This window comes from Scyliorhinus torazame, chromosome 7 (assembly GCF_047496885.1).
Source record: "Scyliorhinus torazame isolate Kashiwa2021f chromosome 7, sScyTor2.1, whole genome shotgun sequence".
In the NCBI taxonomy this organism is placed as follows: domain Eukaryota; kingdom Metazoa; phylum Chordata; class Chondrichthyes; order Carcharhiniformes; family Scyliorhinidae; genus Scyliorhinus; species Scyliorhinus torazame.
Genome location: NC_092713.1, coordinates 296,205,939 through 296,215,607, shown reverse-complemented (window position 1 = coordinate 296,215,607; position 9,669 = coordinate 296,205,939). Strand labels below are relative to the sequence as shown.

The 9,669-nt window shown below is 46.8% G+C and overlaps 1 protein-coding gene across 2 annotated transcripts in view; it reads left to right on the top strand.

Moving 5' to 3' along the window:
• Positions 1 to 9,201: 9,201 nt before the first annotated feature.
• The window catches only part of rad50 (RAD50 homolog, double strand break repair protein), a 247,401-nt gene continuing 246,933 nt past the window's right edge, over positions 9,202 to 9,669 (top strand). The window contains exon 1 of one of the 2 annotated variants that reach the window (XM_072512634.1): positions 9,202 to 9,278. The gene's annotated coding sequence lies outside the window, so the exon portion shown is untranslated. Of the gene's footprint in view, positions 9,316 to 9,669 lie in introns of both variants that reach the window. The other variant, XM_072512633.1, reaches the window with a different exon arrangement.

The window sequence follows — 9,669 nt, the reverse complement described above, 5'->3', positions numbered from 1 at the left end:
ACCCTATCTAAACCATTCATTATCTTGTAAGTTTGTATTAGATCTCCCCTCAACCTCCTAAACTCCAATGAATATAATCCCAGGATCCTCAGACGTTCATCGTATGTTAGGCCTACCATTCCTGGGATCATCCGTGTGAATCTCCGCTGGACCCGCTCCAGTGCCAGTATGTCCTTCCTGAGGTGTGGGGCCCAAAATTGCTCACAGTATTCTAAATGGGGCCTAACTAGTGCTTTATAAAGCTTCAGAAGTACAGCCCTGCTTTTATATTCCAAGCCTCTTGAGATAAATGACAACATTGCATTTGCTTTCTTAATTACGGACTCAACCTGCAAGTTTACCTTTAGAGAATCCTGGACTAGGACTCCCAAGTCCCTTTGCACTTCCGCATTATGAATTTTGTCATTGTTTAGAAAATAGTCCATGCCTCTATTCTTTTTTCCAAAGTGCAAGACCTCGCACTTGCCCATGTTGAATTTCATCAGCCATTTCTTGGACCACTCTCCTAAACTGTCTAAATCTTTCTGCAGCCTCCCCACCTCCTCAATACTACCTGCCCCTCCACCTATCTTTGTATCATCGGCAAACTTAGCCAGAATGCCCCCAGTCCCGTCATCTAGATCGTTAATATATAAACAGAACAGCTGTGGCCCCAACACTGAACCCTGAGGGACACCACTCGTCACCCCTTGACCTGCAGTCGCAACACATGATAAATTAGATGTTATTTTAAAATACCTGAGGACCATGACTTTTTAAAAAATATATTTATTAAAGTTTTTTTAACACAATTTTTCTCCCTTACCAACAATAACCCCCCTCAACCCCCTTGTAACAAAAAAAACCAAGAAATCGCGCAGGGCAAGATATATTCATGGCAAAATGATATATTTACACAGCTTTGTACACTGGCCCTCACCCGTACGTGCCAGTTTCCCCAACCCTTCATGTTATGTGGGTCATCTTGCTCATCCACCCTCCCAGGCAGTCCCCCCTTTCCACCACCCCCCTCCCCCCCCCCCCCTCCCAGGACGTCCCCCCCCCAAGGTTGCTGCTGCTGCTGACCGCCCTTCCTCTAACGCTCCGTGAGGTAGTCTAGGAACGGTTGCCACCGCCTGTAGAACCCCTGCGCAGACCCTCTCAAGGCGAACTTAATCCTCTCCAACTTCATGAACCCAGCCATATCATTTATCCAGGCCTCCAGGCTGGGGGGCTTCGCCTCCTTCCACATTAGCAAGATCCTTCGCCGGGCTACTAGGGACGCAAAGGCCAGAATGCCGGCCTCTTTCGCCTCCTGCACTCCCGGTTCGTCGACTACTCCAAATATTGCTAGACCCCAGCTTGGCTTGACCCGGACTTTCACCACCTGAGATATTGCTCCCGCCACTCCTCTCCAGAACCCCTCCAGTGCCGGGCATGACCAAAACATATGGACATGGTTCGCCGGGCTCCCTGAGCACCTTCCACATCTGTCCTCTACCCCAAAGAACCTACTCAACCTCGCCCCCGTCAAGTGCGCTCTGTGGACCACCTTAAATTGTATCAGGCTGAGCCTGGCACATGAGGAGGAGGAATTAATCCTACCTAGGGCATCAGCCCACAGACCTTCCTCGATCTCCTCCCCCAGCTCCTCCTCCCATTTACCCTTCATCTCTTCTACCAGCGCTTCCCCCTCTTTTTTCAACTCCTGGTGTATTTCCGACACCTTGCCCTCCCCGACCCATACACCCGAGATCACCCTATCTTGAACTTCTTGTGCCGGGAGCAACGGGAATTCCCTCACCTGTCGCCTCACAAAAGCCCTCACCTGCATATATCTAAAGGCATTTCCCGGGGGTAACTCGAACTTCTCCTCCAGTGCCCCTAGGCTCGCAAACGTCCCGTCGATGAACAGGTCCCCCATTCTTCCAATCCCTGCCCGATGCCAGCTCTGGAACCCCCCCGTCCATCTTCCCCGGGACAAACCGGTGGTTACCCCTGATCGGGGACCACACCGATGCTCCCATTGCACCCCGGTGCCGTCTCCACTGGCCCTAGATCCTTAGCGTTGCAGCCACCACCGGGCTCGTGGTATACTTTGTCGGCGAGAGCGGCAGCGGTGCCGTCACCAACCCCCTCAGGCTCGTTCCTTTACAGGATGCCATCTCCATCCTCTTCCATGCCGCCCCCTCTCCCTCCATAACCCACTTGCGGATCATCGCCACATTTGCTGCCCAGTAGTAGCTCCCCAGGTTTGGCAGCGCCAACCCTCCTTGGTCCCTACTGCGTTCCAGGAACCCTCTCCTTACTCTCAGGGTCTTATTCGCCCACACAAACCCCATAATACTCCTGCCTATTCTCTTAAAAAAGGCCTTAGTGATCACGATGGGAAGGCACTGAAACACAAACAGAAACCTCGGAAGGACCACCATTTTGACCGACTGCACTCTACCCGCCAGCAAGAGCGGTAACATGTCCCATCTTTTGAAATCCTCCTCTATTTGCTCCACCAACCTCGTCAGATTCAGTTTATGTAGGGTCCCCCAACTCCTGTTAACATCCTTGTCAATGGTGGAGTACCTTCTTTAGCTGGGACTTCAGTTTTTTTGAAACGTATCCCACCGGCCTCTCTATTCCTGCCTCATCATCCTGTAGTAACACTGCTCCTACCCCAGGTTGCTGGCATTTATAGCCATTTTAAAAAGTTTGGAAAAATCAGAGGCTGTCAACACTGGTTCACTTTTGCATTGGCAAATTTGCTTTTTGCCGAATTGATGACTAAATTGGCCAACTGCATTGTTTGAATATCTCCTCCAATTGTTCCATATGCTCTTTCCATGTGTCACTGTAAATTCCATATCGTCCAAATAGACCACGCAGTCTATTTGGCCACTACTTGGTACACGAGTTGTTGGAATGTAGCTGATACAGTTTTGAATCTGGATGGTATTACATTACACTGGGAGTCACAAAGGCAGATTTTAATCCTGGGTGTTAAAGGAATCTGCCAATACCCCTTTAATAGATCCATTTTTGACAGGGATGAGGCACTGCCTATCCTATTGATACAGTCCTCCAACCTTGGAATCAAAGGCAAATCCATTTTGGTGGTGGCATTGACTTTCCGGCAATCTATTCAGAACCGGGTTGTCCAATTCCACTTAAGTACTAACACAACCTGCGAACTCCAGCTACCTGTAGTCGGCTCAATTAAATGATTTCCCAACATGTATTGGGTTCCCGCTTCTCTCTGAACCAGTTTATGTAAGTTCAGATGCTTTTGGCTTATGAGATCTTTTTGTTGCTCTTCCTCTAAGTATGCAAACTCGGTGTCTAACTGTTCCAATACTACCATATTTGCTAGTCATACCACATGAGGGTGGCTCTGTGAACTGTCGATCTTTTCCCCTACCTCATTCCTAATATCTCTGTCCTCTTCCCTACTTCTACCACCTGACACACTTGTTCCTTCCTATCTTATTTTCTATGACGGTATTGTTCCAATCTAGTTATGTGGCATATTCGGACATTATTCTTACTGTCTGGAGTATCTATTAGATAAGTCACCTTACTCAGCCTCCTACATTTAAAGGGCTGCTGAATTTAGCTTTCAGAGGTTCACCCTGCAAAGGCAACAATATCAGAACCCCATTTCCAGCTTGGAATGTTTTGGACTAGGCATGTTTGACTGCCCACATTGTCACTCTTTCTCCCAAAATCTTTAAATGGTCTTGGGCTCCCTGATTGTTTGATTGATTGATATTTATTGTCACAAGTACCAAAGTACAGTGAAAAGCATTTTTCTGTGGCCAAGGGAACATACAAAGTACGTACATAGTAGACAAAAGAATAATCAACAGTGTACATTGACAAATAGTGATTGGTTACAGTGTGGAACAAAGACCAAACAAGCAGTACATGAGCAAGAGCAACATAGGGATTCGTGAATAGTGTTCTTACAGGGAACAGATCACTCCAAGGGAGAGCCGTTAAGGAGTCTGGTAGCTGTGGGGAAGAAACTGTTCCTTTGTCTGGATGTTCAGGTCTTCAGACTTCTGTATTTTCTGCCTGATGGAAGAGTTTTGAAGAGACAAAGTCTGAGTGGGAGGGGTCTCTGATAATGCTGTCTGCCTTCCTGAGGCAGCGGGAGGTGTAGACAGAATCAATGAGAGGGTGGCAAGCTTGTGTAATGCATTAGGCTAAGTTCACCACACTCTTCAGTTTCTTGCGATCTTGGACCGAGCAGTTGCCATACCAAGTTGTGATGCAGCTGGATAGAATGATCTCTATGGCACATCTGTAGAAGTTTGTGAGAGTTGATGCAGACATGCCAAATTTCTTTAGCTGCCATAGGAAGTAGAGACGTTGTTGGGCTTTCTTGACTGTTGCATCAATGTGAGTGGACCAGGACAGACTGTTGGTGATGGTGACCTTGTAGCTTAAAGCTATCGACCATCTCCACTTTGGAGCCATTGATGTAGACCGGGTGGGGGGGGGGGGGGGGGGGGGCATGCTCCACTTCCTGAAGTCGATGATCAGTTCCTTAGTCTTTCCAACATTTGAGGTTGTTCTCAATACATCATGCAACCAAGTGATCTATCACCCTTCTGTAGTCTGATTTGTCGTTGTTTGATTTAAGACCCACCACATTCGTAACATCCACAAACATATAGATCAAATTGGAGTTAAATCTTGCCACACAGTCGTGTGTGCCTAGGGAATACAGTAGAGGACTTAGCACACATCCTTGTGGAGCCCCAGTGCTGAGGACCATTGTGGAGGACGTGCAGTTACCGGTCCTGACATATTGCGGTCTGTTGGTGAGGAAGTCAAGGATCCAGCTGAACAGGGAGAGGCCAAGTCCAAGATTGCAGAGTTTGATTATTAGTCTTGTCGGGATAATGGTGTTGAAGGCAGAGCTATAGTCTATGAACAGCAGTCTGACGTAGGTATTCTTGTTGTCGAGATGTTCGATGTTGAATGTAGGGCCAGAGAGATAGCATGCTGTGGATCGGTTGCGGTGATAGGCGCACTGCAATGGATCGAGACTTTCTGGGAGGCTGGCGTTGATTCATCTCATGACAAGCCGCTTGAAGCATTTCATGATAACAGATATCAGGGCCACATGTCGGTAGTCGTTGAGGCACGCTACCTTGTTCTTCTTTGGTACTGGTATTATGGTGGTCTTCTTGAAGCACGTGGGGACCTCGGAGTGGAGAAGTGAGGTGTGAAGATATCTGCGAATACTCTCGCCAGCTGGTCAGTGCAGGCTCTGAGTGCTCGTCCAGGGACTCCGTCGCTTTCCGTGGGTTCACTTTCAAGAAGGCAGCTCTTACCTCGGAGGCTGTAATAGTGGGTATGGATGTGTGAGCTCCTGTGAGTTTTTTCAGAAGCGTGGACACTTAATCCAACATTGAGGATTTGACTTTCTGCTTCCAAAACTTCTCTTTCATTATCTTTAATTGACCCCGTATTTCATGGCCATGAACCAATTCAAATGAACTAAACCGAGTAGATTCGTTCAGAGAATCCCTGGTGACAAACAGTAAAAAGTCCATTTCCTTGAACCAACCTCTTGGATATTCATGGCAATAGGCCATAATCATGGTTTTGAAAGTCTGATGATATCTCTCCAAAGCTCCCTGAGTTTGTGGATGTTAGGCGATTGATGTCAGCTGCTTTATACCGAAACAGAGAATTATGTCCTGGAAAATTTTAGACATAAAGTTAAAACCCTTGTCAGGTTGTATTTCTATGGGTAGGCCATATCATGTGAAAAACTGCGTCAACTTTTCAATACTACCTTTGCTGTAATTGTTCTTAAAGGTATAGCTTCCGTAAATCAGGTGGTCATATTTATGACCGTATGAATGTACTGATGCCCTGCCTTCATTTTAGGCAAAGATCCAACACAATCTACCAATACCCGACTAAACGGTTCTTCAAACACTCTTATGGGTATTAAAGGCACTGGTTTAATCCCATGTTGTAGTTTACCTAGTACCTGACAGGTGTGTCAGGTTCTACAGAATTGCGTTACATCTTGATGCAGTCCTGGCCATGTAAAATGGTTGTTGACAGACGCCTGAGTTTTCCAAATTCCTTCATGTCCTGCCATTGGTAGCTCACGTTCCACCTGCAGTATTTCCTTACGATATTTGGGTGGTACCACTATCCTCATCTGCAGGTCTGAGAGGATGTCTACACTTCCTAATCATAGAATAGAATCCCGACAGTGCAGGAGGAGGCCATTCAGCCCATCGATTCTGCACTGGCCCTCTGAAAGAGCACCCTACCTAGGCTGAATTCCACACCTAACCCCTGTAACACCACCTTGGAGCAATTTACCATAGCCGCTCCACCTAACCTGCATATCTTTGGACCATGTGAGCAAACCGGAGCACCTGGAGGAAACCCCACACAGACACAGGAAGAATGTGCAAACTCCACAGAGTCACCCGAGGTCAGAAATGAACCTGGGTCTCTGGTGCTGTGTGGCAGCAGTGCTAACACTGTGCCACCCTCATTACTTGATCCTTAACATAATAGGACCCTGGAACCCTTCAGCTTCAACTTCTGTGAGAGCTGACAGTGCCAATCTATGTAGCTCTAGGTCTGCCTCCCGGGACTCAATGAATGAAGTCCTACCAAGCACTTGCTTGGAATTATCCTCATCCTTCAGGATAGTTTCAGCCATTCTACCATCTGATGGTGGTGGACTTTGTTTAGCCATTGCCCTCGTCACCACACATGATCGAAAAATATCTGGACACTGTTCCTGTAACTGTTTTGTCTTATCTTCCCTTGGATTCTCTGTAATTCTGGGTGAAGCTATAACCTTCACTCCTATTATATCATTTCCCAAAAGTAAGTCTACTCCGTCCATTGATAACTTGTTCACCACACCAACTACTGGACCTGATAATAAATCACACTCTAATTGTACTTTATACAATGGAACTGAGATATAATCTCCACGTATCCCATTCACTAATACCTTAACTACCTCTCCGGAGGGAAAACCAAATTCCTCTCCAGTAAGAGGGACAGTGCAGAACCTCTGTCTTTTAAAATAGTTACGGGTTTGGCTGCATCATTTGTTGAAAATGGAGTGATCTTCCCCTTTGACCAAACCCTGTATATCTCTCATCTCCCTCATTTACCACTTATGCTCCCACAGTAGTGTTACGTCAGATCTCCTAGTTTTAGTTAGAGCTACCAGTAATATTCTCCAATTTCACTTACTTTTCAGAACCCTCCTTATGAACCCCAACAAGTCCCATGGGCTTTCCTCACAACTTCCAACATGCTGAACAAACGTGTCCCATTTTATTGCAATGGTAACACCTAGACCTTGGAGTTTCACCTCCACCCTCAGTAGCTTACTTCCTGGCCTGACAAGATCTCAGAGTATTCCCAGCTATCCATTCCTTACCTTGGCTACCTGCCTTCCTTTCACTCTCCAACTTCCTATCCAACTCGCCCCATTCTATACACCCACACACAACACACAGAGGGGAAGGATGGTGGATAGGGAAGGAAATGATAAAATAAAAGGGTAGAGGATTGTTTATGCACTAGGATGACTTCCAATTAAGGTCTTTCATGAGTTCAAGCTTTCATTTCAATACTTTTTCCTTCTAGGCTTGAGATTTTTTTTCTGGCAAGGCTGTCTACTTTCTCTGTAGAGTCAAGATCATATCAAATATATAGTAAAGATGTGCCAGACACTCACTAGTTTTAGAACGGTAAAGCAGTTTGGTACTTCAGCAGCGAGAGAGAGAGAGTTCCTTCTCCTTTCAAGGTCTGATCACTTCTGTCCAGCTCTCTCAGAAGGATCACACAAGAACCAATCACTGTTGTCTGACTGTTGTCAGCTACAACACTGTCCCTGGCCACTCCACAGGTTGTCAGCCAACCAATCAAACCAACTTCCTCCAAAGCTGTTCTTAAGATTCACCTGAAACAGAAGCACTAGGGTCCATGATTACTCTCCCTGAAGCCCTGCCAAGGGCAATCCCACAGTGGAACAAGTTGCCAAAGGAAATAGTCACAGCCCCATCATTTGAAACCTTGAAGACCATCTTTAAATCATTTCCATTTGCATTCTCAAGACCACCATCTCAACAGGTTGCATCTGGTTCAGTTGGTACCAACCACATAAATGATGGCAGAGTACGGATGGCAGTGTGTGATGCTGACATGACCATAGCAAAAGCACACAAACCTTCTGCTACCCGATGCTCAACAATGTTTGCTTAAGTTATGAATGCACCTTCCTTGATTACCAAACGCTGGAGCGGGACTTAGAACCTGGAGTTTCTGACTCAGTAGCAGGACCCTGATGCTTCTGTTTCTGGGGCCCTCACCTGGGCCCCAACTTTAACTCTCCTCCTCCCAGCTTTAGGTGTCCAGAATCGGGAACCGATCACAATGAGGTCGAACTGTTCCATATAGTACGAAGTCTTACAACACCAGGTTAAAGTCCAACAGGTTTGTTTCGATGTCACTAGCTTTCGGAGCGCTGCTCCTTCCTCAGGTGAATGAAGAGGTATGTTCGAACATATGTAGAGACAAATTTCTGGAACATACCTCTTCATTCACCTGAGGAAGGAGCAGCGCTCCGAAAGCTAGTGACATCGAAACAAACCTGTTGGACTTTAACCTGGTGTTGTAAGACTTCGTACTGTGCTCACCCCAGTCCAACGCCAGCATCTCCACATCATGTTCCATATAGGGTTGGCCTTTGTACTCTATGCCTCTATGTATAATATATATATCTTTATATGTATATGGGCAGCATGGTAGCACAGTGGTTAGCACTGTTGCTTCACAGCGCCAGGGTTCCAGGATCAATTTCGGCTTGGGTCACTGTCTGTGCAGAGTCTGCACGTTCTCCCCGTGTCTGAGTGTTTTTCCTCCGGGTGCTCCGGTTTCCTCCCACAAGTCCCGAAAGACATGCTTGTTAGGTGAATTGGACATTCTGAATTCTCCCTCAGTGTACCGGAACAGGTGCCAGAGTGTGGCGACTAGGGGCTTTTTACAGTAACTTCATTGCAGTGTTAATGTAAGCCTACTTCTGACAATAATAGATTATTACTATAATAAAGCTTATTATCATTCACCAACGTTAATGGAGAAAAGATGACCCGAGGTAGCTGCAGGCTGATTGACAGGGGCAGTGCAGCCTGGAAGTCCCGCCCCCTTTCCCTGGGTTGGCGGGCTGCGCTGCGCGTGCGCAGTGAGGCCGGTAATCGTCGTTCGGGGGGGGAATCAGCTGGAGCCAGGGTTCCATTGGAGTGAGTGTTGTTGGTTCGGGACTCGGGTTCGCCTGTTGTAAGTTGCGGCCTTTGACTTCCTCTCCGCCCCCTCATATCTCTCATCAGACCCGTCCCTCACTCCGCATTATATCCCCCACCCTCTGATTTTCCTCAGATCCTATTTGTTTTTTTCTCGCGGCGGCTTTCTATTATTATAAAAAACCCAAGGTTTAATTTTCCACGTGTCACGGTTTGAACGTTTAAAAAAAAAAACTTTTCCCCGACCGGGAGCCCCAAACCCCTTCAAAATCAAACATGTGCGGCCAAGTGGCCTCGACTTCCTGCAAGCAGATTAGCTCACATACTTCAAAAATACTCCTGAGCAGTCGAAAGCGTGTTCGCAGGTCTTTCAGCACCACAGTTTTCAAAA